This window comes from Myotis myotis, unplaced genomic scaffold, assembly GCF_014108235.1.
Source record: "Myotis myotis isolate mMyoMyo1 unplaced genomic scaffold, mMyoMyo1.p scaffold_m19_p_15, whole genome shotgun sequence".
NCBI lineage: Eukaryota > Metazoa > Chordata > Mammalia > Chiroptera > Vespertilionidae > Myotis > Myotis myotis.
In genome coordinates this window covers 43907314-43915668 of record NW_023416319.1, presented here as the reverse complement: position 1 = coordinate 43915668, position 8355 = coordinate 43907314, and the positions used below count along the sequence as shown (strand labels likewise).

The 8355-nt window shown below is 49.9% G+C and overlaps 1 pseudogene; it reads left to right on the top strand.

Moving 5' to 3' along the window:
- The first annotated feature begins 825 nt into the window (after positions 1 to 825).
- On the top strand, positions 826 to 7928 carry LOC118670341 (annotated as a pseudogene).
- The last annotated feature ends 427 nt before the right edge of the window (positions 7929 to 8355 follow it).

Sequence of the window (8355 nt, the reverse complement as noted above, 5' to 3'; positions counted from 1 at the left end):
GATGTATAAGAGGATCCTTATAAGAGGGAAATGGAAGGGTGAGAATGAGAGAAGATGTAATGATAGAAGCAAACGTTGGAGTGATATGGGTCTGAGCCAGAAGAACGTGGGTGGCTTCTAGATTCTAGAATCTAGAAGCTGGAAGAGGCAATGAAACAGCGGCTCTCCTAGAGCCTCGAGAAAGCGCCCAGCCCTGCCAATCCACTTTGGACTTCCAGGATTGTAAAATAATACATTTGTGTTATTTTAAGTCACTTAGTTTGTGGTAATTTGTTATAGCAGCAGTAGGGAACTGATACACTAACCCTGTTCCTACACCAGCTACACACCACTCAAACTAACCTACTTATTCTCCCATCTGGGGCCCCTCCTATCGCCTCTGGACTTCCAACTTGACATTTCTAACCAGCCTCCCACACAGACTTCCACCAATTATTTCCTTGGCACCCCTTCACTTTCTCCCGTTTCCTGACCCTTCCCAGATCCGCATCATCCTTTTACCTGGTGATTGTTAACCCTAGCTGCACAGTAAAATCACTTGAGTGGAGGTGGGGGATGATTTGTGAAAAACATGGAGGCCCCAGCCCAGACCAATTAAATCAGACTCTCTGGAGGCGGGGCCCCAGCACGTATGAGGTCATTGTTAAAACTCCTCAGGTGAGCCATCATGAAGAACACCTGCCAATCGACTAACAGGAATTTAAGGCGGCACATACAGGCCTGGGGGCCCGAGCCTCAAACACAGAGGGCCCAACAGCATCCAGGATCCAAGAACCCAGGTTTCCCACCGGCTCCCGGCTGTCCCCACGCGCCCAGAGGAAGAAGATGCGGCGGCAGCGCAGGGTGTTCAGCGCACAACAGCTGCGGGTCCTGGAGGAATTCTTTGAGGGGAAACCCTATGGGACCTATGAGGAACGCGAGACCCTGGCAGCCAGGCTGAACCTGCAGGAGGCCCAAGTGAGGGTGTGGCTCAAGAACCGCAGGGCCAAAGAGCAAAGGCTGCAGCGACTGCGCAGGCAGCAAGGCCAGGGAGCCCAGGCTGCGCCCCAGGAACCGGGAGTCTGCGCCCCTCAGCCTGCGCCCGCGCCCGCACCCGCACCTGAGCCTGTGCCTGCGGGCCCTGCGCCCCAGGAACCGGGAGTGTGCGCCCCTCAGCCTGCGCCCGCGCCCGCACCCGCACCTGAGCCTGTGCCTGCGGGCCCTGCGCCCCAGGAACCGGGAGTGTGCGCCCCTCAGCCTGCGCCCGCGCCCGCACCCGCTCCTGAGCCTGTGCCTGCGGGCCCTGCGCCCCAGGAGAATCCTGTGCTTCCTGCCGGCATAGTGCTCCCAGCCCGCTCTGTGCTCCTGACCAGCCAAGTGCTTCCTGCCAGGCTTGTGCTGCACTCCCCACCTGTGTTCCCTGAGGAGCCAGTGTTCTCAGCCCACTTTGTGCTCCCCACCGGCCCTGTGTTCCCAGCCGGCCCAGTGCTCCCCGCCGCTTCCCTGCACTGCGCTGGCCCAGGTTTCTGCAGCCCCTCTCCAGACAGCACCTTCCAAGAGTTCCCAGCAGCAGAACCCTGAGTCTTCAGCTCCATCCACGCCTGGTGGGACCCTGAGCAGGGTGCCCAAAGCGTGGTCCTCGCAGCACCTGCTCCAGCTCCAGCCAAGGACACAGTTGGGCCTCAGGGCCCCTATACCTTCAATTTCTTTCCCGACCCTGTTGTGACCCCTGGATACACAGAGCTGCGTTCACCCGGAAGCCCTTTCGAGGCCCTCTTTTCCTCCTGCACGCCTTGGGATGAGAGCGATGAGGACTTCTACAAGTTACTGGATCTCTAAGGGATTCTGTCCCCACCAAGTCCTGCAGATGCCGCGGGACCAAAGGGGACCCGGGTGTGCGCCCATGCGGGTGCGAGCGAGAAGCGCTGGTCAGTGCCTCTAGGCCGCCAGTTGCTCTTGTGCAGAGTCGGGGCACCTCTAAGCATCTACCTTGGGGAGGTGGCCTGGGCTCTGCTCCCTTCGTGGCCACCGCACATGGGAGCAATCTCAGGCTACTCTGAGGTCCTGGCTGCACCCAGTAGGGCTCATGTGACCTCGCTGCTTGTTCTCAGGGTGGGAGCGCAATAGCTGCTGCTGGTGCAGGATCCACTGGAGAGCTGCTGCCCAGAACTTTCCCAAGGACCCAGCCCAGCCTCCACGCTCCTCCTGGCCGTGTGCTCTGGCACCCGTAGAACTGGGTGAGCTTTTCGAGTGTGCACATCTGTGACTCGCGGCTTCCTCGTGCTTTTCCTATCGCATTCCCTGGACTCGGAGAATTGACCCCCTTCTCATGGCATAATTGCACACTAGGTAGACTCAACTTATAACATCTATATTTGTATTAATTTTTCTTAATATATTTGAATTGCTTTTATTTCTAGGCAATGAACACCTTACAAACCTTTGTCCCATTTATATTTTCCATTGGTAAAATTTATTGATTTTAATGTAATCTATTTCACTATGACTCATTACCTGTTTTTATATTATGTCTTCGTTGTTTTTATCAGTGGAAAACTGGTGCTGCACAATAATAAATGTATTAAAAAATTTAAAAAAAAAAAGAATACCTGCCAATCTGTCGCTCACAGGTTATCAAACTTTCACATGTGTAAGAAGCACCCAGAGAACTCGGACTGTAGAGGCCAGGGCCTCAGGCCCAGAGAATCGGGTTCAATACATCTGATCCTCAGATCCTGCTTTTCTAACAAGCTCCCAGAGGCTCAGATACCGGTGGCATTTGGAACTTGGAGAGACATCTCCACAGCCCGCCCCGGTTGACTCAGGTAAGTGATAAGGTGAATTCCTTTTTTTAAAAAATATATTTTTATTGATTTTTTACAGAAGGGAAGGGAGAGGGATAGAGAGTTAGAAACATCAGTGAGAGAGAAACATGGATCAGCTGCCTCCTGCACACCTCCTGCTGGGGATGTGCCCACAACCAAGGTACATGCCCTTGACTGGAATCGAACCTGGGACCTTTCAGTCTGCAGGCCGACACTCTATCCACTAAGCCAAACCAGTTAGGGCATAAGGTGGATTCCTTAGATCAATCATTCTCAACCTAGGGAGCTTGCTAAAAATACAGTTTCCCAGACACCAATCCAGCTTGGTTTAGCCAGTTTATGGTTAAGACGCTTCCCGGGTGGTTCAGAATTATACTGAAGCCTGAGAATCAACTCAGATCAGTGGTTCTCAAACTTGAGTACGTAACAGGATCACTGGAGGGCTTGTTAGAGAGATTGCTGGGCCCCACCTCTAGAGTTTCTGTTTAATATTCTAGCGTGGGGCCCGATAATTTGCACTTCTAACGAGTGCCAGGTGATGCTGAAGTTGCCCATTGGAGAAACATACTTGGAGAATCACCATTTCCGATTGATATTCTAAACAAAGTATTTATCCCACCCTGTGTCTCCATCCTTTTTCCTCATCCTCTTAGCCATGAAGGAGTCCAACCAAGGAGAAAAGGCTGAGGTAAGTGTCTGAGGAAATCCTGACTTGAAGGAGCTACAAGGAGGGGGCTGTCAGCCCTGGCCCGGGTAGTTCAGTTGGTTAGAGCATCGTCCCAACATGCCAAGGTTTAATCCCTAGTCAGGGCACATATGTACAAGAATCAACTGATGAATGCATAAGTGACAAGAACAACAAATTCTCTCTCTCTCTCTTTCTCTCTCTCTCTCTCTCTCTCCCTCTTCCTCTTCCTCCTCTCTAAAATCAATCAATTGCCATAACTGGTTTGGCTCAGTGGATAGAGCGTCAGCCTATGGACTGAAAGGCCCTGGGTTCAATTCGTCAAGGGCATGTACCTTGGTGGCGGGCACACCTCCAGTAGGAAGTGTGCAGGAGGCAGCTGATCGATGTTTCTCTCTCATCGATGTTTCTAACTCTCTATCTCTCTCCCTTCCTCTCTGTAAAAAAATCAATGAAATATATTTTTAATAAAAAATAAAATCAATCAATTAAAAAAAAAAAAAGAAAGGGGCTGTCAAAGAAGAACTTCTGATAAGCTCACCACTGGGCATCCTGGCTTAATTCTAATAGCCCTCTAAGGCCAGGGACAGGGGCCAAATTCCAGTGGAGAAGACAAGTTATCTGATCAATAGCTGTTAGCGTCACATATGTATCCAGCCCCAGCAGGACCCACACGCACTCAAGAGCTTAAAGCTCCCCTGGCTGAGCCTCTCAGCTTCTGGTGGTAAAGGGTGTGCAGGTGAGTGAGGAATATGAGAAAACCCGAGGTTGGGGCTGACCCTTGTCACCAAGCTAATCATGGGAAAAGCCAGACTGGAGCTATTGTGTCCTGCTTACCAACCGCAGTGACACCAGCTTATACACGTGCCCTGGAGAGAGGGCTAAAGAGACTGTTTTTGTCTGTAAGAGAAATTAAAGTCAATTTGCAGATCACAGAAAAGGGGGCTGAAGGGATTGGACTGGACTCCCCAGTACCAGTACCAGAGTTCTTACAAAATCCACTTCACTTTCCTACGGAAGTCACTTCTCAGGAAGCCAGAAGCCAATTAACCAGATCTAGTGCCTGCTAATCCCCTTATCATCCACAGGCCAATCCACTAATTTACTGACAATATATAGCAGAACTGGGAGGTTTTGGAGAAATTCCTAGAGTCAGAACCACTGTCACAGACCTGGTGTTTTAAAAAAAAAAACATGAACCCCTGAAAGTTTGGATGACATCGTCATTTGGTGATTATGGTGACAGGGAAGTTCTCCAATTGAGTGGATAGAGTCACTGAGGTCCTCAGCAGGTCTGGGTTGCCCTGTAGATACTGATCCCTAAAAGTCCACCTGTAGTAACTCTGGATTCATCAGCTACCTACTAGATATGGCTTTAGGAAAATCACTTATGGTGAAAACTCCTGTAAAATTATGCAGTATCATATCTGTCTGAAGCCAGGAGGCTAAACCAAATGATACTCTCCTTATACCCTCAGCCTGGCACCAAGTTTATTCTGTCTCCATAAAATCTGCCCACATCTGTACCCTCCCCTTCTACCTCCCTGCCAGTGCCCAGGCTCAGACACCCTTCAGCTCCTGGCTAACTGTAGTAGTCTCTGAACTGATATTCTCTGCCCATAGTCTCATCTAGGCCTGAGAATCTTCCTTTAACCAACCTTTCACACTGCTGCCACGCGCCCCAAACTTTTGAAAGACTCCCCATCACAATAAGGTCTACAGTCCTTCGTGTGGCACTCCAGGTCCTCTAGCCCCTTAGGTTGTAGCCTCACCAATCCCACCAGCCTCATCACCTCTTTGCACATGCTGTTTCCTCTGTGCAGAATGTGCTCTTAGCCCTCCATGACCATCTTGCACATCTTCCTCATAGCAACGTTCTCACCGTAATCACTTAGTTATCTGTTCCCCCACTTGACCTTTAGCCCACTGAGACTTGGGCTTTTGTCTCCACACCCAGTACACAGCACAGTGCCAGGCCCATGACCAACTCTCAATGAGTGTTTGTTACATGACTGAGTGAAGGGTGAATTAATGATAAATTAATATCCTGAGTGCTTTCCCAGCCCCCAAACTTCATCAACTTGGAATGAGTGCCCTTCTTTTAGAAGCCTTTAAAAAAAATGCAAACCTCCTTGGACTGGTAGCATATTAAAGTTAATGAGTTATTTTAGACCTTAACTAGGTGACCAAGCAGAGCAAGGGCACTGGAAAAAAATGCCCAAGGATGGAGAGGACACCAGAGACAAACTTCACCCACATTTTCTTTTAAATGCAAATAGTGCCTCATATGTGCACTAGAGCGTTCGCATACTTTATCTATGATGCCTCAATTCAGAAAGGTAGGTTGGATGAGTATTATTATTAACTATGTTGTGTACCTAAGGCTTGGAGATATTTGCAATACCATAGGAAAACACTTGTGACAAAATAGTCAAAGGATAAGGACAGGATACAAAACTATCTAGAAAGTGTGAACACAGCTATGTAAAAATAGGCAGACAGAGGAAACAAATGGAAAGAAATACATCAGAATGCATTCATTCAATAAATATTTACTTGATGCCTGCCTTATTCTAGACCCCATCCCCAGACATCAGCTGGGATACAGTGGTGAAAAACACACTATCCCTCACTGAGGTTACAATTTGCTGAGGGAAAGCATACACTAATCAAGTAATGATGCAGCAAAGGTAAAATTGCAACAGTGACCAGAGCATCAAAGAGGTAATAGTCTTATACTATAATGAGACTGTAGACAAAATAGCAGGATTCTATATAGATACGGGCAACCTAGGAAAGTCTTCCTTGAAGAAATGATTTTTGAAGCAAGAGGAGGAACTTAACTAGTTAAAGAACGTCAGAAAGAAAGTCCTGGACAGAAGGAACACCAGGAACCAGGGCGCTGTGGTGAGAGGGGGACTGCCCAGGAAGAGAATAGCTGAGCAGGGCAAGACTGGGAGAACTTGATGCCCAGTGGAGCTAGAGAAGAAGTAGGGGCCAGACCCACCCAAGCTAGCCAGCCAGGAGCACAGGAGGCATTAAGCACATTTGCACTTTCAAAAGATTTTTCATTTCAGGTGTAAAGAAAGGGTTGGTGGTGCTGTGGGGAGGGGTGGAAGGAGAAGCTGTTGTGGCAGTCCGGACAAACGTTGACGGTGGTAGTGAAAATGGAGAGAAATGGATGACGTCAAGAGATGTTTGGCAAATTGTCAGGACTTGGTAATGGATGGAATGAGGAGGTGAGCGGAAAGAAGCATCAGAATGACTCCTAGATTTCTGGATGTGAATGGAGGTGCTGTCAACACCTGAGACAGAGTGATGAAAGCAGTCCATCAGGTTGGCACCTGAGACAGGGCCAGTTTGGGGCAGGCTGAGTTTGAGGTGCCTTATGTGTGACGGCTAAAAGGGGGTGGCAAGTAGGCGATGAAAAATAAGAGTCTGAAGTTTAGAGGAAAAGTCTGGCTGGAGATAAGCATTTGTGTATTGGTGGTAATTTAAGCCTGGGTGTGAATGAGACTGTGGGAAGAAGTTGAGGGTGAGAAGAGGAGAAGGTTGTCAACAGAGCACAAAAGAGTCAGGAGGCTTTTGCTCTAAAGCCTTAGTGTTTGCAACCCAAAAACACAACTAGGCAGTGCCCAGGGTGTTCCAAGGAAGAAGGGAAAGCTGAGAGTTCTTATAGTAAAAGGTGCGCTCTTGAGAAGAATCAGTCCTGCATTCTTAGCTTCTAAATTGGTCCAGGATGAAAATCTTGCAGGTTGTCCGGAAGGCCTAGATAATAAATGTCATGTGAACTTGTTTCCCAAGTCCTTCTAAAGGTCATCAGGCTTCAGTCCACCAACAGAGACGGCAGGAGGTTCCGTGGGCAACGCTGTCCGCTGACCCATAGGACCCAGATGTGGGCTTGGCCCCAGCCTCGACTGAGCCGGGACCTGGCGAGGCGATGGCCAAGACCTAGAGTGGAAGATCATTTATGTTGGCTCAGCTGAGAGAAGTTTGATCAAATCTTAGACTCCATGCTGGTTGTCCTATCCCAGCCGGGAGACACGTTCCTCTTTCAGGCCGATGCTCCCAACCCATCCCTCATCCCTGAGACTGACGCTATTGGTGTGACAGTGGTCCTTGTCACCTGCACCTCCCGTGGCCAAGAGTTCACCTGTGTGGGCTACTATGTCAACGAGTACTCTGACCCAGAGTTGGGGGAGAACCCACCCCCAAAGCCAGACTTCTCTCAGCTCCAAAGAAACATCTTGGCCACGAATCCCTGGGTGACCCGTTTCCATATCAACTGGGACAACAACACAGACAGGCTGGAAGCCGTAGAGAACCAGGACCCCACCCTAAGCAGCAGCCTCCCCATCAACTCTATCCTTGTCAAGGGCCTGGGGCTCCCTGGCTGCATCCGTGGCCTCCTCCCGGAGAGCTCCATGGGCTGCATCTAACTGGGGTCCAAGTGGGGGATTCCAGGCCCTACCTGAGCCCAGCTAGGACTACGGCCAGTCTCCTGACACATCTGGAGGAGGCAGTCAGGCCTCCTGGAGAGTCCTGTGGGGCCACCTGGAGGACTTGGGCTGTCAACTACATTCAGGCCTGTCAAACTTGTCCCTGAGGAAAGATCAGGCCTCAGGTCTCTCCCAGCCTCAGTCCAGAAGGATTATCTCACCTTTACTGCCCAGGCCTATAAAAAGCAGGTACTTTAGTTCTTAATTCTCTCTAACTTGTGCCTTTTCTCTCTTCCACACATAGGCCATTGTGTCACCATGCTCCCATATAAGCACCATTGGCCCAGAGCTCTTCCCACAGACCTCCCTGGCCTGCCTTGAGGCTTTCCTGGTCAATGGTTCCAGCCCTGTTGGGCCAAAGGCTGGG